General features: G+C 43.5%; 1 protein-coding gene across 2 annotated transcripts in view; it reads right to left on the reverse strand.

Moving 5' to 3' along the window:
• Window positions 1-26523, reverse strand: part of RAB27B (RAB27B, member RAS oncogene family) — a 112711-nt gene that overhangs the window by 53180 nt on the left and 33008 nt on the right. For both annotated transcript variants that reach the window (XM_083403224.1, XM_083403225.1), the window contains exon 3: window positions 15026-15112. The gene's annotated coding sequence lies outside the window, so the exon portion shown is untranslated. The remainder of the gene's footprint in view (window positions 1-15025; window positions 15113-26523) is intronic.

The following is a 26523-nucleotide window of genomic DNA, read 5'->3' on the forward strand; positions in this document are numbered from 1 at the left end:
CCCATATCTTGAAAACAGGACAGATCTGTATGTGAGGGTGTGGATATTCATGTATCCTTACATTTATTTCCCATCTTTCTTCAAAGAAGCTTAGTAAGGAGTCAGTCTTTCTGCAGACGCACAAATGCACCGTTTTATTCTTACTACCCTGTGAGGTAGGTTAGGTTGGAAGACAGTGACACGCTCAAAATCATCCGTATTTTAAAAGAGATGTTTTAACGCAGAAGTGGTGAATCACTTAAGCCTCTCTTTGGGTGCTCAGCTGGAGGGGAGTGGTTCTTGATAGTTTCACCAAACCTCAGAAGTATGGGGAACGGCAACCTGGGAGAGGGCTTTCTCTGTGGAACTCCCTCGCCCCCAGAGGTGTGTGGCAGCACCACCATTATTCAAATTTCACCACATGCTGAAGATGCAGCACTTTACCCTTGACAATCACGACATTTTGTTTTATGGGACCCATCTCTTTTATTTAATTCACACTGTTCTGTTTCGTTTGGAACCATCTTATACATTTCATTTGTTTCTATAATGCGCCCTGGGACCTTACAGTAAAATATGCTACCTGGAGGAACTCCTAGGCTAAACAATACCGTTCGCACAAAGTAGAATAATCTTTCTCCTTTGTTATGACTGGGCATAGGATTTTCATCCTTCTATGTGTCCTGATGAGCATATGAAGTGATTTAGGATGCGACTGGTGAGGGTTGAAGAGGAATTGCTCATTAAAATCCAGATGGCAACGCTATCCGCCGAATGTGATTGTGAAACAAATCTCAAAAAATGGGGTCCGTTCTGTCTGGTTTTTATTTGCCTTTCTTTCTTATAATGAGTCTAATATTTTGTGCACTACGAGGCCACACTGCCACAATATTAAGTCATTGCATGAAAATACTGAGGCAATCTAGTTGATGACAGATTATGGGAAGAAAAGCGTTTTGTGGTTTAAAATGGAAAGAAAGACCTGGCTTCCACGCCTGATGTGCTGCTGTAAAACACAGTGAAACAGTAATACAGTAATAACTCTAACTTGCACCCACGTATATGAGACACTTTACATGCATGAGAATTTATGCACTGAGCTTCTTAAACGTGAAAGTTTCCATTTGGCTTCACAGATTACTTGTCAGAGGAGTGTCTCTAAGGTGTCGGACACCTCCAGCCTCCTCCTCCAATTTCAACAGCTCAGAAACCTCCTCCTTGTCCAGGGACATTGAAATGTCAGGACCAGCAGCAACAAACCTCACAGAGCCAACCCATTCAGCCGAGTAGCCTGTTTGACTTCAGCCATGTGTCCTGCTGATAGCTGTGCCTGGCCCATTCTTCAAAAGGAAAGTGCAGGGTTTGTCCCTTGTTGTATCAACATCTTAGCTTCTGCTTAGCAAGGTGTCCTGCTTCTTGTGCACCTGCTGAACCTTGTAACCTGTGCTTTGCCATATGTAGCCATCTGATTTGAGCATTAAAGCCTATGGCAGGGCTAGCGCTTGGAATTCAAATTCTTCACCTGGTAGTGGAGACCAGGACATTTTATTATCGGTCAGCAACAAATGCAAAAATTGGAAGGCATTTCTTAAGTCAGGGGTGAGGAACCTCAAGTGATGAACCATTCTGGCTTCTCTATTTGGCCCTCAAATCTCTCCCCAGGCCACCCCGCCCCACCGCCCTCCTCATGTGCTTTTGCCTGGCTGGAATGAGTTCTTGAGCCGCAATGTCCTCTAATTTGCATGGAAAAAGGATGGAGGGGTCGTTGAGAAAGACCTTATTCTTGAATGGCTGGAATGTAGTCTACTGTGCAAACCTAAGAGTCATATCTGCCATACCACTCACACTTTGTTTCGAGCCTCACCCACCTCTGGCATGCAAGCCCCAGAAAGTTGTCTATGAAGGAATGTGGCCATTGGGCTCACAGGTTTCCTCACCCCTGTCCTAAGGGTTTCATTGGCCTCATTTCCTGTCCAGGCTTACCCCAGTGCAGTTCATGCTAGGTTTTCAATAGAAATACTGAATGAGATTGAGTGCTGCCATTGACCAGGATGATGTAGGCTGGAGATGATGTTCAATCAAGTATAATACAGATGAGTCATGGTTCTCTTTCCTTCCCTACCCTTCTCTACAATGATAATGTAGGTGGACAATGACTAATGTCAGCAAGAGAAAGCTCATCTAGTCACACTGATTTCAACTCAAATATATCACCTTTCCTTTTCCATAGCCAGTTTAGGATGATTCTTGCTTTCACTTATTCATCCACTGACATTAAGGGGATTTACTTCCAAGTAAATGTGTTTATGTTGGGGCAGGATATGTCCTTTCTCTTTCTCCCAGCTCCTCTTCAACAAGCTTTTGCTTTCTGCCTGCTCCTAGGCAAGGGGCGAAAACCATCGGAAATGTCCTGAAGGCTTAGATATTCTTCTCCCTTCCCATTTCCCACCGAGGGAAATAAAATAGTATTTCTTTCTTTCCAGAACATCTATGTCATGTGAGCCAAGAAAAACAGACCCCAAAATACGGCCTCTGGGTTTCAAATGGCTCATAGCTTTTTGCAACAGAAATGCAAATAAAGGAAACACAACCAGAAGGCTTTTATAAAACAACTTCTTTCCCCCCTCCCGTTTTAAACATTGACCAGCAAACCTTGTTGAGCATTCACCCTGATTTATTGGCTTTTTAAAATGAGCATTCCTTTCGAATTGTTTGCAGGGAAGTTTCCAACACAAGTGTTATCCCACACCTTCCGGGGTATTTCCCTGTCACTTTCCTCATTGCAGAAAGTCCAACCTTTTGATAAAGTGAGTTTGTTGTGCAAGACCTCCCCATCAACTATAACTGAGCAACCTGAATTTGCCGGTATGTGATTGAATCCCACCTGAAGCTACTGATAGTCTAGAAGCGCCTTCTGCGGGCATTTAGGAAATATCAGTTGGGTGCATTTTGGCTGAATTCAGATTGTATTTTCATATGGCAGCGATGTTTGAAAGTATGCACTTAAATTCACAGACTTGGATGATGGACTCAAGGGCATCCTGATCAAATTTGCAGATGACACCAAACTGGGAGGGGTGGCTAACACCCCAGAGGACAGGATCACACTTCAAAACGACCTTGACAGATTAGAGAACCGGGCAAAAACAAACAAGATGAATTTTAACAGGGAGAAATGTAAAGTATTGCACTTGGGCAAAAAAAACGAGAGGCACAAATACAAGATGGGTGACACCTGGCTTGAGAGCAGTACATGTGAAAAGGATCTAGGAGTCTTGGTTGACCACAAACTTGACATGAGCCAACAGTGTGACACGGCAGCTAAAAAAGCCAATGCAATTCTGGGCTGCATCAATAGGAGTATAGCATCTAGATCAAGGGAAGTAATAGTGCCACTGTATTCTGCTCTGGTCAGACCTCACCTGGAGTACTGTGTCCAGTTCTGGCCACCACAGTTCAAGAAGGACACTGACAAACTGGAACGTGTCCAGAGGAGGGCAACCAAAATGGTCAAAGGCCTGGAAAAGATACCTTATGAGGAACGGCTAAGGGAGCTGGGCATGTTTAGCCTGGAGAAGAGGAGGTTAAGGGGTGATATGATAGCCATGTTCAAATATATAAAAGGATGTCACATAAAGGAGGGAGAAAGGTTGTTTTCTGCTGCTCCAGAGAAGCGGACATGGAGCAATGGATCCAAACTACAAGAAAGAAGATTCCACCTAAACATTAGGAAGAACTTCCTGACAGTAAGAGCTGTTCGACAGTGGAATTTGCTGCCAAGGAGTGTGGTGGAGTCTCCTTCTTTGGAGGTCTTTAAGCAGAGGCTTGACAACCATATGTCAGGAGTGCTCTGATGGTGTTTCCTGCTTGGCAGGGGGTTGGACTCGATGGCCCTTGTGGCCTCTTCCAACTCTATGATTCTACGATTCTATGATTCTACTGACACCTGCCTACCATATTATCCACAGCTTTCATAGAGAAAAAAAATCCAAGAGACCAACACTCTAGTCATAGCCGTCCACAGTGGGGGGAAGGGGAGCAGTCACCCCCTGGACAAACCATAATCTCCAGATCCCCAGTTTTCATTTAAAAATAGAGTAATTTTTACTCTATTTTTGTTTGTTTCTAGCATATATAGAACCCAATGGATGAGGCAGAACATACAGACACTATTCTTCTATGCTATTCTTCTAATTTTTGTGGGGAAAACTGGCCTGCTTTCGTCTTCAGTATTTTACTTCGACACACCCGCCCTAGAAAAATTCCTGCAGATGCCTGTGACTCTAGTGGCAATCACCTGCAAATCACATGTGGGTAGGCAGGGGGTTAAAGATACAGAACATAATAAGAGCCCTGTTGGATCAGCTCAAACTTTCAAATACTCCATCATCCTGCTTCCTACGGTAGCCAGTAATCAGATGCCCCAATTCACATAAGAATAGGCCACAAGTGGGATATAGGTATTAATGATAAATTAACATGTGCCATTAAGGTAAGATGGGCAATATGCAGGAGAAATCATTTTGAGGAGATATGGAGGGTGTTTGTAGAATGTGTACTGTTAAAATGGAAAGAGGTCAAACCATCTCAAGAGGTGTTGAAATTTTGGGAGGTGGGATAGTTACAATGGAATGGTCTCGGTGGGGTGCACATTTTTATTCTTATTTATTTATGATTTTTACTATGTCAAATAAAAAGAAATAAAAAAAGAAGAATGTATAAAATGTAAATAAATGTATAAAGTACAGTGGACCCTCCGGATACAAACTTAATTCATTCCGGTGGTCTGTACATAACTCAAAAAGTCCACAACAAGAGGCGCTGCTTCTGCGCACAGGCACGGCATGATAGAGCACTTCTGCGCATGCACATGGTGCGCAGAGCATTTCCCAGAAGTATCCACTTCCGGGTTTGCCGCCTTCGCAACCCAAAAGTTACGTTACCCGAGGTACCACTGTATAAATGAAAGAATCATAAAAAAAGAATAGGCCACAATGAAACAGATTGTGACATTCCAAAACTGACAATAGCAAAAACAACAACCCCAAAACAACAAAAAAACCCTTGCAGTAGGAAGTACCTTTTTATTCCTTTCCTCTTCCTGTTTCCCAGTTACTGTTAATGTCCAGGGGAACCATAGGAAACTGGCTGAGGAAAGTAATACCTTACTTATTTGCTTATTTGTTTTTTAAAACCCTTCATTGTTTGCATATGCAAAGACTTCACACAGCTTTGTTTCTGCTTCTAATTGGCCTAAGTAAAAAGGATTAGAGAGGTGAACCTTCACAATTCAACAGGATTGAAACGAATAATGGGTATTAGATAAAGCAGTTTGCGGAGGCTGGTTTGTTGGGCTCTCCCCACGGGAGTCCTTTGTATGCCTAACTGGGTTTCACTGAACCATGTTAATTTTTCAGTTGACACAGGCAGCCACAGATGAATCACTATTTTAATCTTTCAGGGAGATCCCTCAGTGCAGCAGCCACAGCTACCTTAAGGAGAAAACCGGTCAGCGTCTCACCACTGATTTGAGCGAGAGGTGAACTGCACACATAAAATGTTGCAGATTGCTTAGGGCAAAGGATAAATATGACTCAAAAATTAAGCACAGATATTTATATAGTCCCATGCACTTTTCACCCTTCACCTGGGCCCTTCTTGCTAGGTCTGACGGAGGCATATCTGGGCTCCCTTGTACAAGGAGATGTATCAGAGCCTCTGAAGCTGAAAGAGACCATGGACCAGAAAGTGAAAAAGTTTGCTTTTCGTCACCTTTTGTGCTCCGTCAGTGACTTCCTCCTCAGCATCAGGCTCTGCCCCTCCTCCCTCTCCTTTTCACCTTCCATTGGTTCATCTGCCCTCCTCCCTCAACGTTGTACAAAGGAAGTTGCATGGATCTGCAGCTCCTTCATGCATGACTAGAACAATGGCATTCCAATCACAGCAATGGAGGCACTCTTCTCTCACATTACACTACCCACACAATTGGACAATCCATATGAACAGTTCTTTCCAAGAATGTAAGTATCTTAGGATCATGTAAACCAGCTGAAAATGGGAAAGATCCAGGGCCATCTATCCGTCTCTCTTTGCACTGGGCTGTCATAGTTCACCCTACAGGGCAGGGCTGGATTTAGGTTTGCTGAGGCCCTAAGCTACTGAAGGTAAAGGTAAAGGGACCCCTGACCGTTAGGTCCAGTAGTGGACGACACTGGGGTTGTGGCGCTCATCTCGCTTTTCTGGCCAAGGGAACTGGCGTACAGCTTCTGGGTCATGTGGCCAGCATGACTAAGCCGCTTCTGGCGAACCAGAGCAGCGCACGGAAATGCCATTTAACTTCCCGCCAGAAGTTCCCGCCTACTTATCTACTTGCACTTTGATGTGCTTTCGAACTGCTAGGTTGGCAGGAGCAGGGACTGAGTAACGGGAGCTCACCCTGTCGCTGGGGTTCAAACCGCCCACCTTCTGATCGGCAAGCCCTAGGCTCTGTGGTTTAACCCACAACACCACCTTTATATGTCCAGCTGTCCTTTGTCAACAACAAATTGTCGCTGTTTTTTGTGTTGGATATACGCTATGTGGTAATTTATGGACCTAATAGGTATCTAAAGCCCATATGCACATAACAAAATGTTTATCATCTTATATTTTGGAAATGTACATCCAGGGTTTTTTTCCCTTTAATTTTTTTTGGGGGGCCCCAAAGGTGTGTGGCCCTAAGCTATAGCTTGTTTAACTTATATGTAAATCTGGCACTGATACAAGGTTCCAACCTCACTGAGAGGTGGTCCTCTGAAAGGTGATTAAGGGAAGAAGACTGAGAAGAAGCAGAGCTGTCTAAAGGAAAAGGAATCTGAAGAGTTCCCTACTGTTCTGATCATTTTGATTTGTATTTCTTGGGTTTACAATGTATTTTGGGGCCAGCTCACATATGCAAGGTCATCACTCATGCTCCAAGTGATGATTTGCATGTGCGATGTGCCATCACAGATTAATCAGCATAAACGTTCACCTCTCATTCCCTCAAGCGCCATACTTTTCAACAAAGCCAGGGTGTACACATTTGGCTGAGAGCATTTAGTAATCAAATGAAGAGTAATCAGTGTGGGGATGCTAAGGTCATCTGGAGCTATAAATAGGCTTTTACCTTTGCAGAGCAGCAGGGCCAGTTTGGAAATGTTCTCTCTGTGTTCAGTACAAACGGAACCTTTTCACTCTCGAGCACAAAGAGACCTTTCCTTGAACCCTGAAAAACTTGGCTCTGCAAATTTGCAGTGAAAGCAGGCTATGAATGGAGTGAATTGGCCAGTTCCTGTGACAACATAAACACCCCTCCCCAGAGAAGCTTCTCCTCTGCTTGAATGAATGTATTAACAAACCAAATTACATGTGGAGCTTTAAACTTTTTTAAAAATATAAACAATCTGCCTGAGTTATAGGGGGAGGGGCAAGATTTACCATTGACCGAAAGTTCAGCTTGGTAGATTGTAAATCTGTCATATGGATGGCAAAGCCAAGAGAAAAGATGACACACATCGTAGGTGAAGAACCTGTTATGACTTCTTTTTAAATATTATGTACACCTCCACCCTTAGTAAGGGGTAAGTCCAATGAGGCCAGTGGGACTTCTTTCAGTAAACACGCTTAGGATCAGGCTACAACTGATGGCCGTCCATGCAGGAAGTCTTTAATAATTTTTCATAACCTATGTAAATCTCCATGTATACATCATCCAGAAATCCCTGCAGTAACAACATAAACTGTGCTTAGCAATGGCTTTGATTGTGCAAGTATTCCTCTGTCTAGACACTCTAAGGCAGGTCTGTATTTTTTAAAGAAAATAATGTAATATGCAGTTACAGCATTACATGATTAGAGAAGAAATAGCTTGCTGGGTCTACAAACTGATCTCAGCATTGTAATAATAATAATAATAATAATAATAATAATTTTTTGCCATGGAGTTTACATTCTGAGGTAAAACTAATTCAACAGTTATAAGAAGTAACATTTTAAAGGTTTCTTTTTTAAAAAAAATACAGTACTTATTTATTTTATTTTGATTTCAGCTTCTTTTTTAGGGCAACTGAGATGAAAATGTTGAGGAAGTTACCAAACAAAATGGCACAAGTCATCCTACTGTGCTTTGGCAAACAGTAATTTTCTTTTTGCTCTAGCTTTATTATCAGAACTCTCTGACATATTATTGGAGGAAACAGGATTGGAAGCATGCGTCTCCCCCCTGGTGTGGGACCTAAAAAAGACAAAATTACCCATATCAGGCGAAAGTTCCATCTAGCCTTTTACCGCTGTTTCTGGCAGTGACCAATACCAGTTTTCATGTGGAAAAATAAGTGCTCAGGGCAGCAAGTCCTTTTCAACCTCCCAACCCCAATTCCGTTTTATGTTTCTGTCATTTAGAGAGGAACCCTGTGGGCAGGGTCTGTCTTCTTTTAACTGATTGTAGGCAAGCTGCTCTAGGTGCCCTTTGGACTTCAGAGAAAGTTAAAAAATGTTCCGAATCAACAGGTAATCAGTAGATTAATCAACTAAAGCTTTAGTTGATTGATTGGTGGGAGCAAATTTTAACTGGTAATTGTTGGGTGTTGCATTAGACAGGGTCTCACACGGTTTCGGAAAGCTGTTCCTTGCTTCCGTCAGGAACACACTCCCTTCTCTGTCATCCTGTCTGACTAGAGAAGACCTGCTCATCATGAAGGAGAGTACATAACATTCTCATTTGTCAGAAGGCGGCACCTGCCTTCCTTAGACTTTCCATTACTTGCTCTGTGGCTTATAAAAAGAAGAAGAAGAGTTTGGATTTGATATCCTGCTTTATCACTACCCGAAGGAGTCTCAAAGCGGCTAACATTCTCCTTTCCCTTCCTCCCCCACAACAAACACTCTGTGAGGTGAGTGGGGCTGAGAGACTTCAGAGAAGTGTGACTAGCCCAAGGTCACCCAGCAGCTGCATGTGGAGGAGCGGGGAATCGAACCCGGTTCACCAGATTACGAGTCCACCACTCTTAACCACTACACCACACTGGCTTATAAGCCATTGAGAGGACACTGGAATCTTGTAACCTGTCTTTAGCCCCACCATTACCTCTCTGATTATGGACAGAGGAAGCTGTGATACCACTGGCCTATCTAGCTCTGTATTGTCTACACAGACTGGAAGCAGCTGTCCAAGGTTTCAGACTTCTCCCAGCCATACTGGGAGATGCTGGGGACTGAACCTGGGACCTTCTGCAAGCAAAGCATGTGTCTTACTACCGCTGAAGACCTTGGATTCCTCCAAGCTTGCCGCTCCAGTATTCTCTTTTTCAGGGCTCACACTAGGGAAGGTCCATTTGGCTATGTAAGGGCTGACCTGATGATGATGATGCCCACATTACTGGGTTTCCCCATCCAACATCTTATTAAAAACGTCCAATGAAGGAGAGTTCACAACCTCCCGAGGAAGACCTTTCCTCTATAAATAATAATAATTTATACCCCACCCATCTGGCTGGGTTTCCCCAGCCACTCTGGGTGACTCCCAACAAAACATTAAAAACACGCTAAAACATCAGACATTAAAAACTTCCTTAAGCAGGGCTGCCTTCTGATGTCTTTTAAAAATAGGATAGTTGTTTCTTTCCTTGACATCTGATGTGAGAGTGTTCCACAGGGCAGGTGCCACTACCAAAAAGGCCCTCTGCCTGGTTCCCTGTAACTTCACTTCTCACAATGAGGGAAACACCAGAAGACCCTTGGAGATCAGGGGACCTCAGTGCCTGGGCAGGACAATGGGGGTGGAGATACTCCTTCAGGTACACAGGGCCAAGGCCATTTAGGGCTTTAAAGGTCAGCACTAACACTTTGAATTGTACTCAGAAACGTACTGGGAGCCAATGTAGATATTTTAGGGCTTGTGCTATATGGTCCAGGCGGCAATTCCCAGTCATTTCTAGATGCCGCATTCTAGATTAGATGTAGTTTCCAAGTCACTTTCAAAGGTGACTTTGGACTTTGGACAGTTATGGACAGTGATGAGTCCAAAATGATTCCCAGCCTGTGCACCTTGTCCTTCAGGGGTACAGCTGCTTCATTCAGAACCAAGGAGTCCCCTGTCCCCGAGAAACAGTACTTCTGCCTTGTCAGGATTCAACCTCAATCGGTTGACTGCCATCCCCTCACCAAGAGGCCCTTGATGGGCTACTCATGAGCAAGCTTCTCCCCCACAATAGGGCTGAGACAGAAAAATTATCATTTCAGTGCTATCACAGAACCTACTGAAGATGCCCTTTGCTTCTAGCAATGGGTGGAAACTTCAGTAGATTAAATTTAAAGTTTCCACACAGTTCCACATTGTGCTCATTGTATTATTGCCTGTTATGTAGCACAGGATGATTTTGTTTTGCAAGCCTGGAGACACAGGCTAGTCACTAACTTGTGTAACAATGGTATGAAGAGCTTTTAGTCACTGTTACGAGCATTAGAGTATTAGAAGTAATAACTCACTAAGGAAGCAAGAGAGGACAATTACATTTGGGTTTGCATAACAGTGGGTGTTATTACTTCTAGGCCTGTAAGAATTTCAGTGGCTGCCTGTTTCAACACAACACAGCCAGTATCAAAATTAAGCCTGGAGTTCCCACCTTTTAGGTGCCCTCATCCAAATGGGACATTTTCCACCTAAGGTAGGGTAGTCCAACAGGCAGTGCAAAGGCTGCGAGTGTCCAGTTTTGGCCTCATTCCCCTCCCCACGCGACAAGGCAGTGTGCAGCCCGCAGGTTCCATACCAAAGTACTCTTGTGACCCACTTGGTATGAAAAGTTGGGCTGCCCTGACATAAGGCCTCCTGTTAGGGCTGCCATAAGATACATCCGAGAATCACTCAGAAAAATGGTGTCCAGGTGGATTTTTGCTGAATCGGCAAAATGTCTGTGGGAAGCCTGGATGTATGGCAAGTTGGGCTATTTTTATATATTAAAAAATCTTTATAAAGAAAAGGAAAGCAGCAAAACGAAGCTTAACAACTCTGTCCGGTTTTTCACTTTTCAGAATATGGCAACCCTACCTCCTGTGGAAATGTGGGGTAGAAGATATTTAATCAAGGCATTCCTGAGAATCTCCACTTTGAAACCTCTATGGGTTTAAAATTGGGGCAATTTAACAGGAGAGGTGAAGAGACAGCTGTTAAACAGCTGTTGGTTTGTCATGCCGGCTGCCAGCAAACATTACTACTGCCCCTGCACAAAAACACCATGTGCTCCCTGTACACAATTCTCATTGTTGGAAGAAGCATCTACTAACCACATCTATGCACTCAGAAATACACATTTAAACCTGAATTTTCATGTAGATTGTTTTTTTAAAGCATAGATAGATTTGGAAAGGCCATGAACAGACTTATGAATGAAAGCGTGTGAAAGTGACACAGACCTAAAATAGACTGACCCACCCTACTTCTCAAGAGGAAAGATTGATAAATCACTGTGATGTTTCTGTAATATCTAAAAATATAGAAACAGGGAGTAGCAAGCTGGAATTTTTAACATTAGCTTTATTTCACAAGATGCATATACTGCTTAATCTCAAAGCACTTGCCAAATAATGCACAAACCAAAGAAGGAGCTATCCTTTGAAATTTGCACTTATCTGAAGTTTGCAATTAAAACTGCACAAATCTTGAATCAGCCACCAGGTACCCTACCACAAAAACATTGGACAACCAACCCCAATCAATTTGGGAAGGAAAGTCTTCACATTTGTGCCTCTCTAAATGTGCAATCAACATTTTTCAGTAGAGGATGGCCTTATCTGTATATCTATCACATATGATAGAATATCTACATCCCATTAAAATCTTCTCTGTATTTGTCAACGTACAACAGATGGCACCTTTCTGGGATCATCTGTGCGAAATTAAATTTGAGGGATCCTAGTTTCTCTGCTTTACACCCCTCCTGATTCAAATTTGAAAATCTGAGTCTAATTCAAAAGCCACCTGGAAAAGCACCATCAAATATTTCAAACAATACTCTAGCAAGCAAGTTTATTGTGACATGGCAAAACAATTGCACTGTTGCATTGTTACACCATTGTGAATGCATAGCAAATGAGCGCACATTTTAATGGCACTCTCATGAATCATTCAGGAGCATAGCTGTCAACTTACAGATTTAAAATAAGGGACCAGAAGCCTTGAAAATAAGGGACCAGCAGCCAAAATAAGGGACCTGCAGCCTCACCTGTTCCAGGCACTCCAGTCTTACTGTCCTCCTGCAGTCTGGTCAAATTCATGCTGGTAGCTCCGAGAACACTGTCCAACCAACTTTGTAACCAGAGGTTCAACTGAATAGAATCTGAATCACATGCACCACAAGGCCTATGCAGCCTCAACTTAAGATGGCTCCCTGGCCTGGCTTTGCACTGCAAAGTTTGCAGCAGCACGTGCAACAAAATGGCGTCCAGCATTCAAAAACCCCCTCAGCTTGCATTAACTAGCCACACACAAGGCATGCAAGCTCCACCTCCCAATCGTTCTTAGACTTCTTATTGGGTGAGCAACACAGCCAAGCGACACAGTTGGAGCCTCCCTCCTCCCTGGCCGGCAGGGAGGGAGGGAGAGGAGCTACCTCCTTTGAAATTTAAGGGACATCATTTAAGGGACATTTAAGGGACATCCATCAATAAGGGACAGCAGCGGGACATGGCCCTGGAATAAGGGACTGTCCCTTCAAATAAGGGACACTTGACAGCTATGTTCAGGAGTGGAGTTGCCTGTGATTTACTTTGAGGAGTGCCTGCTTTTAAATAGCTCCAGGGTGGGAAATATAGAGGCAAGTGTGTAGCAAGCAGGGGCTGTACATGGGCAGACAGGGAATTTATCCTCTTATGGTTCTGGAGCAGTCTTCCTATCTGCTTTTGTTCCTTATGTAGAATTAGAGGAACCACGCAGAAGATACGCAAAGCTCCACCAGGGCCGTGTGCATGTATTACTGTATGCAAGGTCAGAAAAAGCATGAAAACCTTGTACTCAAGGCAATATTCAGTTTCCGGAAAATTTCAGCTTTCATTACGTTTTTCTAACAGGGAATTCTGCCCCTTATGGCTGCAAAAAGATATTTTCAGATATGTACGGATCCTGGCATTGTACTTAAAGATCTGCACTAGCAGCTTTATCGGCACTAAATTATGCACAGCGAGGATCTAGAAATCTCCCCGTTATCCTTCCAGGCAACAACAGTTGCTGGAAGATAAGCAAGACAGGATGCTGATAGAGAAAAGTAGCCCCACCAGATCCAGTTGGCTTAAAATCTTGCTCAAAACAAAAATGCCATGACCTCAAAGTTTCCCTGCCGCTCATATTTGGGGCCTTACCAGCCAGGGGTGCATTCCACCCAGAAAAATATGTGCATGTTCCTCCATGTTGACTGAGATGTAGTGGTAGACACAAGAAGTGAGTCCTTTTCAGTCCTGACTCCGTAGCTGTGGAACGGTCCTCCTGAATGAAACCACTCTAACCCCATCATTACATGCATTCTGCCCTGTGGTTAAAACCAGACTTTGTGGGGAGCTCTCTGTGGAAAGACGGTGTCTATTGTGACTTGTCATCTACTGCAATTAGAGTAATTTCGCTGTTTTCTGTCTTATTATGCTACAGTGGTACCCCGCAAGACGAATGCCTCAGAAGACGAAAAACTCGCTAGATGAAAGGGTTTTTCGTTTTCTGAGGTGCTTCGCAAGACGGATTTTCCTAAGGGCTTGCTTCGCTAGACGAAACGGCCCTGCCTCTCCTGTCATGGCGACGGTCACTGCACGCACGCACGCTCGCTTCCCCGCTCCTCCGGCTCCCTCCGACCTTCCGGCTGACGGCCGACCTTCCGGCTGCCTCGCGCCGCTATCCACCCCCCTCGCGCGCTCCCCTCAGAGAGCCGTTGCCGCCAGCAGCCAGCGTTGCAGCTAGAGTCGCGCTCCTGAGCCCCGCCGCCCTCCAGCAGCCGCGTCGCACGGTGGCCACAACACGCAGGTGAGTCTGAGGTACCGGCTGCGGCAGCTGTCCTGCTTCTCCCCGCCCCTCCCCGCCATTGTCAGTGTTTAAATGCAGTGGTGTTTCACAAGACGAAAAAACTCACAACGAAAAAACTCGCGGAATGAATTAATTTCGTCTTGCGAGGCACCACTGTATTTTACTGTGTTTTCATGCTATTTGTTTTAAATGTGCTGCTCTTAGCTGCCTTGGGCTCTTGAACAGACAGTTTTAAACCAATAAATACATTTTAACCTAACATAATGTTCACAATCTTCCCAGCACCACCCAACTCAGCAATTCAAATGGACTCAGGTTCTTCATTACATAACAAAACTCCTCTCCCCTTTCAGCATTATGCTAAACAGAGGTGTTTTCGTGGTAAAATCAACTGTGATCTGTCAGATTATTTCACTTCCTTTCTAGGATATTTAAAGTGCGAGCGGGTACATGTCTACTTAGAAGTAAGCACCCTTTGTTCAATTAACTTACTTCCAGGTAAATGTGCACAGGTATGTTTTAAATTTTCAGTAAAATTCATGGTGGTCGTCTGAATAGATTTCTGGGTGTTGAGAAGTGACGTTTCAGACAGTGCTCTGAGCATTTCACTGCATCACTAGCAAAAACCCTAGGACCCAAACCCTGAAATATGAAAGAAGTAAGTAAACAAAGCAGAAATGCACAAAATAAGCATGTTTACATACATTTGCTTAATTTGCACAGGTTGTTGAATTCAGCTCTTAGTGCAGAATTTGGAAACTGCCTTGCACCAGCTCAAAGTGTTTGTCCATGTAGCCTAGTATTGTCCAGGGTCTTAGGCAAAAAAAAGGTATTTCCCATCACCTGCCAAATGATCATTGTAACTGGAGAAGCCAGGGATTGGAGACTTCTGCATAATGCTCTAGCACTGACCTATGACTACTTCCTAAAAGTCTTAAAGATTAAAGAACAATAATTGTATTGTAAATAAACACAGCCCTAAACATCACCCTTAATTAAAGCAAAACAAAACATAACTGTTCTTACCTGTGGTGTGACTGTGCGGAATCCTTCAAAGCACGGAAGTGAGGGAAAATGAAATCCTGTTTTCCATCACAGCCTTTTCATGAGACTCTGTGGGTGTTGGATAGGGGAAAGGACAATGTTAACAGTGAAGTAAGCTTTTGTCTCTCAAGGACAGCACATAATACAGGATGTTGATGGAGGTTGGGTGTATAGCCCCATATACCTCATATGAATAAAGATACCGTTTAACAATTCATCCATGTGAAAGAATGCATCTGACAATGCTTCCAAGGAGCTGAGGCAGATAGTCGTGACATAAAATCTGACAAATTGCTGGGTCTAGATGGCATCCGCTCAAGAGTTCTCAAAGAACTCAAACGCGAACTTGCTGATCTACTACCAGAAACATGTAACTTCTCCCTCAAATTAGCCTCCATAACCTGAGGACAGGAAAGTAGCCAATTCGACACCAGTTTTTAAAAAGGGATCCAGTGGGGGAATTCTGGAAAATACAGGCCGGTTAGCAAAGCATATGTCCCAGAGACTTGGTGGAAAGCATTGTTAAAGATAAAATAACCAGACATACAGAAGAACAAGCCTTGCGGAAGCACAGCCAGCATGGCTTCTTCAAGGGGATTCTGCAAGGGAAGTACTTTCTTATGAACCCATTAAGAGTTTTTTTGAGTGCATCAACAAGCAGGGAAGATTGCCTGGTGCCTTCATTACATACCTTTTGGCGCCAGGTATAGACATTTCTCTGTAATCAACCCTTTGGCTGATTGACATGGCCTTTGAAATGTGTTTGTGGGGGGGGGGTCATTGGTTTGTTTTCGTTTATTATATATTTTGTGCTCTCTTATTATGTTGTAGACTGCCCTGTGATCTTTGGATGAAGGGTGGTAGACAACCACCCTTTATTTTAATAAATAAAGATACAAGCGGGGGGGGGGGGGTGTTTCAGCCAGAACTCACCGGAACTGAGTTCCAGCACCTCTCTGATGCATTCCGGCAACTCTTTAGCGCTGCATTCCTAAATGCTCATGGCTGTGTCAGAGGCGGCAGGCATTATGGCAATTGGGGCAGCACAACAATTGGTGTGGCGGAGTCTGAGGGCAGCGGCAATGGGATTTATTCTGCCATTTTGATGACGCTGAAAGTGGCTGCGGGCAGGTGCTCCCCCTAAAAACAAGTTCCGGCACCTCTTTTTCTATTTAAAAAGCCCTGGATATAAGTGTATTTGGACTTCTGAAAAGCTTTCAACAAGGTACCCCACCAAAGAATCCCGAGAAAGCTTAGCAATCATGGAATAAGAGGAGAGGTCCTCTTGCAGATCAGGAATTGGTTAAGTAGCAGCAAGCAGTGAATAGGAACAAATGGAGATTTCTCCAAATGGAGAGTTATAGAAAGTAGAGTCCCTCAAGGATCAGTATTCTGTGCTTTTTAACTTGTGGATAAACATTCAAGAGTTAGGGATGAGCGACAAGGTGGCCAGGTTTCCTGATGACCCTGAGTGTTCAGGGTTGCTCAAACGAAAGGGATTGTGAAGAGCTCCAAAACTACCCCTCCCAACTGAGTGAACAGGAGGTGAAATGGCAAATGCAGTTCAATGGAAGTGTGTGTAAAGTGATGCAGGTCAGTGCAAAAAAATAAATACAGTGGTACCTCGGGTTAAGTACTTGATTTGTTCCGGAGGTCCGTACTTAACCTGAAACTGTTCTTAACCTGAAGCACCACTTTAGCTAATGGGACTGCTGCTGCACCGCCAGAGCACAATTTCTGTTCTCATTCTGAAGCAAAGTTCTTAACCCGAGGTAATATTTCTGGGTTAGCAGAGTCTGTAACCTGAAGCATATGTAACCTGAGGTACCACTGTAAATGCTAAATTCACATATACGTTCATGGGGTCTGAACCGGCAGTGACTGATCAGGAACAAGACCTAATAAAATGTTTATCAGGTACCCAATTGATCTAAGAGATTTAGGAGTTGGAGACAAACGGCATTTTCAGGGTCACGGGTTTCTCCCCTTCCCTGATGCTGAAGGAGTTCCAGGTTGGGCAAGGATACGGAAGACAAAACTGGGAGGACCAATAGACTGACTTAACATCCGGTGCCTCCTTCCTATTGGCCATTACTGTTTCTAGTGTTGGGCGGGCTGAACACCATATTGAAGTTTTAGCTGCCATGCCATTATTGCCTGTCCTCCGCCAGTACCACTTCCTGGACAGCTCATGTGGGAGCAGGTTTATCTGGTGACAGCCTCCTGGAGTTCTGGGGTTCTTCAAGGGGCCAGAGACTTATCTCCCCTTGCCATCTCACAAAAATAGCTAGTGACTGAAGATTCAGCTATACAGAAGAGGCAGCAAAATACAGTGTAATATTTGCGATATTAGCAATCGGTGTGAACTGTTTTAGAAGAGGATACAGACACGTCTCAGCTTGGATGTGGAGGAAAGGGGTGGGGAGACCCTGAATGATCCTCTCCTTCTCTTTTAAGGACAAACGTTCCAGCTAGAGCTGAAGAGAACATCAGACACTGTCAGAGAGAAAAGGGCATGGCATTAAAGAATCCATGTTAGATATTGCAGTGTTGGGTCGGTGTGCCTTTTTCTAAAGTTAATTCAACGCCCCCCCCCCCCGCCCATGGATAACAATATAGTTTTGCCACCTATTTTCATGTCCAGAGATGCAAGCTATAGAGCTGCATTTTTTTAAAAAAAGCCTCAAAGTCTACTTAGCTCTTCCCAATTTTCCAGAATCACGATGAAAGCCTCCCTAGGAGACTTTATACTTCTGATTTTTTTTCTTAGCTTCCATTATTTCTAAATGAGCCAATAAGACAGTTTACACAAACAGCAGATCATATGACAGGCTATTCTTGGACTGCATTACTCCAGACGACGACTGGGGAAAATTACATTTTTTTTAAAAATCAGAGGGGAATATTGCAACCTAGCCTTCTCCTTGATATTGTAGAGATGTTTTGCTTTTGTTTTTCAGAGGGGACATTCAAACACTCAGCTGCAGCCTAGGGGATATAGACCAGGAATGATCTGATCAGGTTTTTTAAAGGTGTTGTTTTTTGTTGTTTTTTTGTATACACTAGGCCTCAATAAAATCCACTAGTGTCAATTATTAGCTTTACAAGTGTATCTGGATACAAGCACTCTCTTTCTTTTTATTCAGGGTTGTAGTCCAGTTACTGTCAGATCCTGAGATTTATCTCTGATGCCATCATGTCCTAGAGACTAATCAAAAGCTAAAGTTTGGCGAGTCAGATGTCCTGCTGTACGTGTGTTAGGTTATCCAACAGAAATGTGTGAAAATGGCAGCCCTAAGAGAAACTAAGCTGTGCCAGTCAATGCAGTGCCCATTAGCCAGCTTCAAACTGTGTTAGGGCTGCCATACACCCGGATTTTCCTGGACATTACCGGGATTTCTAAGATGGCCATCTGGGGGGAATTTCTGAAAGGTGGTGCTTTGTCCCGGATCTTAGGCAAGCCAATTGAAAATTGCATTTTTTTTTATTTATTTTTTTTGGTGTTGGGGGAGCTCAAGGAGTTTGTCTTAAAAAAGCTCAAGAATCCTAAACTGTGTTGATGTTGGCAACCAATGCCTTCAGTGAATAAATGGGTACATTGTTTGGGGCTATTTGATGGTAAAGGGGAAAAAGTAAAGGACCCCTGGATGGTTAAGTCCAGTCAAAGGTGACTATGGGGTTGTGGCGCTCATCTCGCTTTCAGGCCAAGGGAGCTGGCGTTTGTCCACAGACAGCTTTCCAGGTCATGCGGCCAGCATGACTAAAGTAAACCGCTTCTGGAACACTGTGATGGAAACCAGAGCGCACGGAAATGCTGTTCACCTTCCCACTGCATCTATTTGGTCAACATGTTTGCTGCACATTTTGCAATGAAAGCTGTAAAGAGCTCAGGGGAAACAAATGTCTCCAAAGACAAGGAGAGGTGAGATGGACTGAAAAGCTGTGACTGGCCAATGTGTGGTGTATGTTCACTGAATTACAGACACAAGCCTTCTCTTCATACTTTCTGCTGCACCACCATAGCAAACAGCTGTGTACTGGTAGGTAACTTTCTACTGCATAAAGAGTGACTTGTGCAGGGGCGAAGAACCAGTGACCCTCCCAGATGTTGTTGGACTACAACACCCATCATCCATGCTGGCCGGGGGCTAATGGCAGTAGGAACTCAGCAATATCTGGGAGGGTCGCAAGTTTATTAGGTTCATTTGAAGAGCATATTCAAGATAGGAATTTCTAACATTTGGCATGAGACAGGTCTAGAAAAGAGGAAGAAATGAAAGCAATCTATATTTATTCACCCTTTAAATTTAGAGATCGCCAGAACGACTTGCTGTCTCTTTCCTATTTTCCTTTCTGGAAATGTTAATGGCGTTTCCAGCAAATATTTCTAACAGACTTTTTAAAAAAGTATATTGAAATATGCAGCTGTCTCATTAATGATACTCTGCTTCCATCCCAGCACCTCAAAATGATTGACACAATCAAGACATTCTCTCCTGAGAGCCAGTGTGGTGTAGTGGTTAAGAGCGGTAGTCTCGTAATCTGGGGAACCGGGTTCGTGTCTCCGCTCCTCCACATGCAGCTGCTGGGTGACCTTGGGCCAGTCACACTTCTTTGAAGTCTCTCAGCCCCACTCACCTCACAGAGTGTTTGCTGTGGGGGAGGAAGGGAAAGGAGAATGTTAGCCGCTTTGAGACTCCTTAAAGGGAGTGAAAGGCGGGATATCAAATCCAAACTCTTCTCCTTTGGAGTTTTGCTGAGAGTTTGGGAATTCTTTCCTCTCACTTTGCATAGAATGTGCTCATGGGGTGAGAAATTGAATAGCTTGCCTATAGATACACAACAATGTCTATAACAGATCTGCGTTTCGGTTTATCTGTGCTTTCTTTGTAAAGGAGCAGCACTAAAAGCTTTTCACATAGGAGGGTTTTGAAGGGTGCACATACCTTGGCAGGTGTTTGTAAATAAAGGAGTCATATTTTATTACCGGAGTGCATATAGGCAGAGCAGCAGATAAAAACACAATAGATGGATGGATCATTGTTTGCATTGACCTTTGGTTAAACGAGGGTCTATGCAGGTAAACAAAATATCCAGATAACAGCAAGACATCACAAGTCAAAGACACAAAAGAGCTGCACCCAGCTTAAGAACAGAGATGAGGACAAGTTCAAAAGCAATATAGACAAAAACATTTTCTGCGAGGCAAGATCTACAATATGGAGGAGAAGTTAATCACTTTTGAAAGGGGGTCACTGCATAAAAGACCCTACAGCTCTCAGTAGAAACAGAAGGGGTGCCGAGTGAGGCTGTGCATCAGCTGATCTTAGTACCCAGGGAGGTACATCTGTGAGAAGGCACAACCACAGATATTGCAGCTGCATGAGCATTCAGGACCAGCACCCTAAAGGTAAGCCCAAGCACCCTGAATCAGGCTCCAAAATAAAACAAAAACAGGTATCACATTATGGCCTAGATGACTGGGCCAACAGCTGAGCATAGGAGAGTAATAGATTTTGATCTGCAAGACTCGAGGGAATGACAGATTCAAACTAACAGATTTCTCATGCAAGAGGACCTGAGGTACTTTTTGATACCCAGCAAAACATTAACACCTATGCATAAATTAATGAGGTTTGCCTTGTTACATCAATCAGCAGTGACAGGCAAGTAGATGAGAAAGAAAAGCCCATGGGAAAATGTGGCGGAGGCGAAGCTGGGTGGTGGAGGGCCGCTGACAATTTAGATGTCAGATCTGGGAAGTTAAAGAAGCAAATGGATACCTATTCCACAAGAATGCTAGAAATCTGTCTGCTCCAATGATTCCTTAAATGCAAGTTCCAAGCTAGTGCTGGGGGGCGGGACGTGGACCCATCATGGAGAGGAGGGAAAGGCCTAATCCTTTCCCTTTTCCACACAATTGATCTCCTCCAGGATCTAATGGGTTACAAGAACCCATTCCCGAGTTGAATAAGTATGTCTGAATAAGTCTGGTCCCCAGACAAATGTGTGGGGAGGGGGAAGCAGCAGGAACAAAGGATGCTATATAGCAGAGCCATGGAGGGCATGTGATTGTGTGGTCTGTGAGTCCCTGAACAAAAATGCTATGCTTGGTTTCCTTATTTCATTTGTCCATCCACGAAGCTAGCTCTAACAGCTTACAGACTAGGAAACCAGTAAACCACAGAATTTGCCCAATGAAGGTTGCTTTCTGTTTTAAGGTATCTTCATCCTAAACTTGCTCATCTCTGGGCACATCTACACTTGCCCCCTGTGTAGAAAGAACGGGTCCAAGTGGTCTTCTGCTTGTCCCACACTTTCCAGGCATGGGCCTGAGAGGTTTTCGCCTTTGCGCTGCGACTTTCTGCTGGAAAACCCTCTAAACTGGAGCAAATGTCAATCCAGAGAAAACCATATTGACGTTGGCCCCGATTCAGGGGTAAACAGTTGGTATTCCTGGGGGGGAAGCATCAGGGCAAGTGGAAGTGGCAGGTGAGCCATCTGCCAGGGCTTCCAGTTCCACCAAAGTCCTGACCTGTGCTTTGCTCCTCTGCTTCCAGATTTCATCATTCAAACCTAGCAAGGCCAGGCCAAAGATTCATCTGGCCAATATATATTAAGAAAAATTTGTGCTAAAATTCTGATGAATTTTCACGAGGACTTGAATCCCCCTGCCAAAAAACTGATGTAGTGAATTTCAGACAGGAAAACCAAAAATACAAGCTTGATCAACTCACTCATCCCTATTTGAGAAAGGGCAACTAACCTATCCACTCTGCACATCATTCACAATTTCCTAAACTTCAGGGGCTTCTGCTCTTATTGTAGAATCTCACCACTGAAGATCAAATAGGTATTGGTGGCCAATGCTACAAGCAGAGCAGATATCAATCTTCATGAGTGGTTTGTCTCTGAAAATAACAGCAGGCCAAATGAATAGCGGAACGGGCGGAATAAAACACTTCTCTCCTCTTGAAAATCAATGGTGTCAGATAGACATAAAGCCTTAAGATCAGTGTACACTCCGAGGCTTAATTAGAAGTCAAACATTTGTCTAGGAAATATCAATGACCGGTCTGTGTAAATGGCTGACTATTGTATCCTCTCTGCACTGCAAACCAACCAACCAACAAATGCTGGTTTAAAACAGACAGCTTTTTACAAATGATAGTCGATGGTCGATAGGTGTTAAAAGGTCAAGGATTGGCTTGAACCGTAATAAGTTTTGATTTTCCGATGGACATCTAGGAAAGTCTCTATGCTGAACTAAAAGAGCAGGCAACATTGTGGCTTACACACTAATCCTTGCCTCCCAGTTCTCAGGTTCTTCCTATAAGAAAGGACATACCAATCACTCAGTATGTGCCCAAGCAATGTACTCCTGACTGGTTGGTTTCCCCTAAAAATGCACACAATGTTATGCTGTGGCTGCATATAGCAAAGTAATAGAGAGCAAGCTGCCTTTCAGGGAAGATGTGTTATCATGACTTAAATTCCAAGAAATCCCAGGACTTAAGATCAGCCAAGACAGACACATGGATCTAAAGAACACATGGTAGCCTTTATCACTATGTTCACATCCTCAATCAAACGAGCCTGAAATGATCCAAGCAATGGCAACAGATGTCATAGGTGACAAGTGAAAACCCCTTTACCAGCAAGATTTTGAGAAAAAGCACTACAGTGACTTAAAGAGGCTTCCCAAGCTGGTAGATCTTCTCACCCCTTGGAAAACATCAGGTGGATGGAGTGGAGAGGAATGATTTATTGGCCGTTACTTCATAGACCTGCGTATAGCATGGCTGGCCATATTTAGTATGTGTCTTACAGAACATGGGCAGATAAGGCTGCTTCCCTATCTGTTTCATTACTCTCATTGTGTAGAATCAAAGAAATGGAGGTGATGCTTTTAGTCCATCTGGCCCAAACTCCTTGATGCAGGAAGTCCAGAGCTACAGCATCCCCAAAGGGTGGGGGAGGAGAATGGTGTTAGATTTGCTGGTCAACCAGCCATTCCACATCAGAATTATCTCAGAGTTATCTTTGGCATCTGCTCTACATCACTTCAGTACAATTCCAGAACCAACTAGACTCCAAACTTTTTGGGATGGCCAACCACAAAATTCATCTTGCGTGTTCTTTAGTGCACATGGCAGGAGGGTATTAGAAATAATAGGAGACCTTTGTGCATGTTTGCAAGAGGAAAGATGGAAAGGCTACCTGCTCCTCGGCTCAAGTAAACCAACTGCCTTTGAAGGCTAACAGAAAGCTACAGTTGAAAAAGGCCCCTGAATGAAACCTTTGTTGTTTAAAAACATCACAGGTAAAGTTCCATTATGGTGCAAGAGAGAATTGTGACATACAACATAACTCTGGTTATAACAGATGCTTCGATTCAACAGATACCCATGACATCTGTGCAAGACAACTACATTCCAAGCAACAATCCAATCCTGAGTGATTGTGTTAGCTGGGGAAGATTTTCCCAATAACAATAAAATATAGTTTGAGTGTTGCATGCCTTTTTTCCACACAGATTAAAATAGCAATCCCATGTACACCAACTTGGGTGTAAGCTTCATTGATCTCAATGGGACATACTCCAAAGTAAACATCTGTACAGTTCAGAAGATGCTGGAAAAATGTAAATGCCTCATGGATTCAAGTCTCAGTGAAATCCAGTGGGCTAAAGGCCTGAGGTCACTTTCATGTGTACCAAGAAGGCTCTAAACAAGTTAATCTTCTGGTAGGTTTTGGGGGTGATGGGTGTATGCCCCCTTTATCCAAGCTGGAAAACTGTCAGAGAGGACTTTCAAATATCAAACAAAGCAGATGGAAATGTTGACGCCATTCGGAGGAATTTTCCTGAGGTCAGACTTTATCAGAAGCATCTAGACAACAAGCAAGGACATTTCACTCAACTGGGCGTCCTCCTTTCCATCTAAAGCTTTTTATTCCATTGTTATATTATGAAGCAAGAAGCTTCACTTCTTGTGAATTAATCTCCAAATGGTGTCCTTCACTACTATCAAAACATGCTGTGAACGTATCATTAGATTTGACTATCTGTGCAAAACGTCAGCCTTCAAGGTTATGCGTCAGGCTGCTGCCTACTTTTAAAAAACGCCTGTTGAAATGTTTCCCTTACTCTCCTGTTAAAGCAGAATTTACTAGCCCTCTCCAAGCATTCCTAATGGGAAAATGAGATTAAAGGGGCTGTGAAGTCCTGTGTGTCCATTAACCAGACATCATTCCCAGATGCAGAGAGGTGGACACCATCTGGTCTAAAAAGAGTCTCTTTGCCAAATACGAATCCTGGCCTAGGAATGTGAAACAATCTTTTCGTCTTAGGGCTTATCCACACTTCCTCTTGTTCCACTGCTTTCCCTGAGGAAAACTGCTCTTCAGCTCTCACTTGGAACAAATGGCAATTCAGGTTTTCTCCAGAATGATGTTGGCTCAAAAGAGCTAAAGAGTGGGTTTTCCCCGGGAAAAGAGCAGGGCAAGGGGGGAACTGCTTTGAACCATGCTTGGAAAGTGCAAGTCAAGTAGAAGACTGCTAGAAAAGCATGGGATAATTGGAAGGCTGGATGAGCCCTTAATCAGACTACAAATATACATGCGTTTTAAGGGTTGCAAGTTTTAACCAATTTACTTTGCAGAGCCACGAACAAACTACTGGGATTTTGGCGCCATTTAAAGTCACATCGTTTTGCTAAAGTCTTTTGGGGGGAACTAAAAATGCCCATGTGAGACCAGCTGAACATAAAGTTACAGTTTGCTTCAGTAATTTGGTTGGTTTATGGTGTTTCTTACTGCATGTTTCTAATGTGCCAACTGTAAAGCTGTCCTGGGATCCTGAAACAAGAAAGGGAGAACGAAAAAAATGAAAGAAAGATTTGCACTGCAATCCTACCACGTCTTCCCAAGAAATATGTCCTATCCTGTTGAATTCCCTGGGGTTACTCCCAGGCATGTGAGGTTAGGATTGCAATCTCAGCTGATGAATTTTAATAAGTGGGGGAGGGATTTAAAAATAGGTACTGGCTATGGTTGAATGTTCAAGTGTGTTGATGCATTGGAAAATGAAAAGAAGACATCCATGATGGTGTTCTAAACACGAGCAAAAATTTCCACCCTCCAGCACCTTAAAAAGGGCACTTTTGTTGAATATATAAATTGTATTTGAATTTAATTAAATTCACCAGCTTTAGTACTACATCATTAATTAATGCTACATAGATCTTAGGTGCAGCGTATGCATGTGGGTGTATTGATGTATGCTGTAGCATAAATTATTAGATCAAGCCATCTTTGCTAACAAATCACAAGGGAGAGAGTCCCATGAGCATAATAGCTGCACATTTCACTTAGCAGCATAAACTCTTCACATACCACCGATTTCATCTGACCTGGTTACTTGGGAAGATAAACAGCACAGTTTGTTCTGGACCCCCTGATTTCACTCAAGAGCCTGTGCCAACCTGGTTGTTTCTTAATCATGTGCACAAGGAGGAAGGGGCGTATCCGATTATGCACAATCTTGTGATAGTTTGGCACACAAGACTTTTGTGCCTATTTCCTGGAGCACCAAGTGCTGCTGTCTGCAAACAGACACACACTGTTTACTGCTCTAGGAAGTTTGCATAGGCTTCCTTTACATCCTTGTTACTGAGGCAGAAAATACTATAGAATTCCCATTATCTCTATCCCTCGATATTCAGATTTCTCTGTGTTCCCCCAGTGTATTTAACCACTCAGCCATAACGATAATACTGGAGGCCTTATCAGAAACAACCGTGCTTTATTATTCATACAATGCAGCTGATTTTTCTTCTGCTCTTTCTGCATTTCTGTCTCCTGTGTGTTATCTCGGTTAGCAGGCCTTCGGGCCACGCAGGGTAGGAACTTTGGATTATGTTCTCAGTTCTGCTGTTGTTATACCCACTGGACATCATAATCTATGTAAATAGCACTCTTATTTATTATCCAAATGGCTAATACAGCAAATCATTTACGCCCTCCCGGCTATTAGGATAAATGGCTGAGCTGAGTTAAAGAGATACGGTTTCCCTGTAGTTCTTGGTTTCCCTTTTTTCCTCTAAGGCTTCCTTGGACTTTATCAAGCATTTATCAAGTAAAACCTGATCAAGCTCAGGTAAAACCAATCCTGCACACCAGCTGAGTTTTGCACTGATTGGCTGTGGGCTTGTAACCCGCCTCTCTTGGAGCGAGGGTGTCAACTTGAATGAAATATTCCAGGTAAGCTCCGCCCCTCACAATCAATCACATGACGCAGTGCACACACACCATTTGAATAGGAATGTCCATCAACTTTGTGGGCGCCCAGCCCCCTCAAATATTTTATTGTGGGGGTCGAAGCCCCCATGGCCCCTAGGAGTTGGTTCCCATGCTTGGGGCATGTTTTGCAAATCCTTAAAAATGTAGCAGTTTGTGTTTAATGGATGCTGAACAAAACC

Source organism: Podarcis tiliguerta, assembly GCF_965153285.1.
Source record: "Podarcis tiliguerta genome assembly, chromosome: 11".
NCBI classification, from domain to species: Eukaryota; Metazoa; Chordata; class Lepidosauria; order Squamata; family Lacertidae; genus Podarcis; species Podarcis tiliguerta.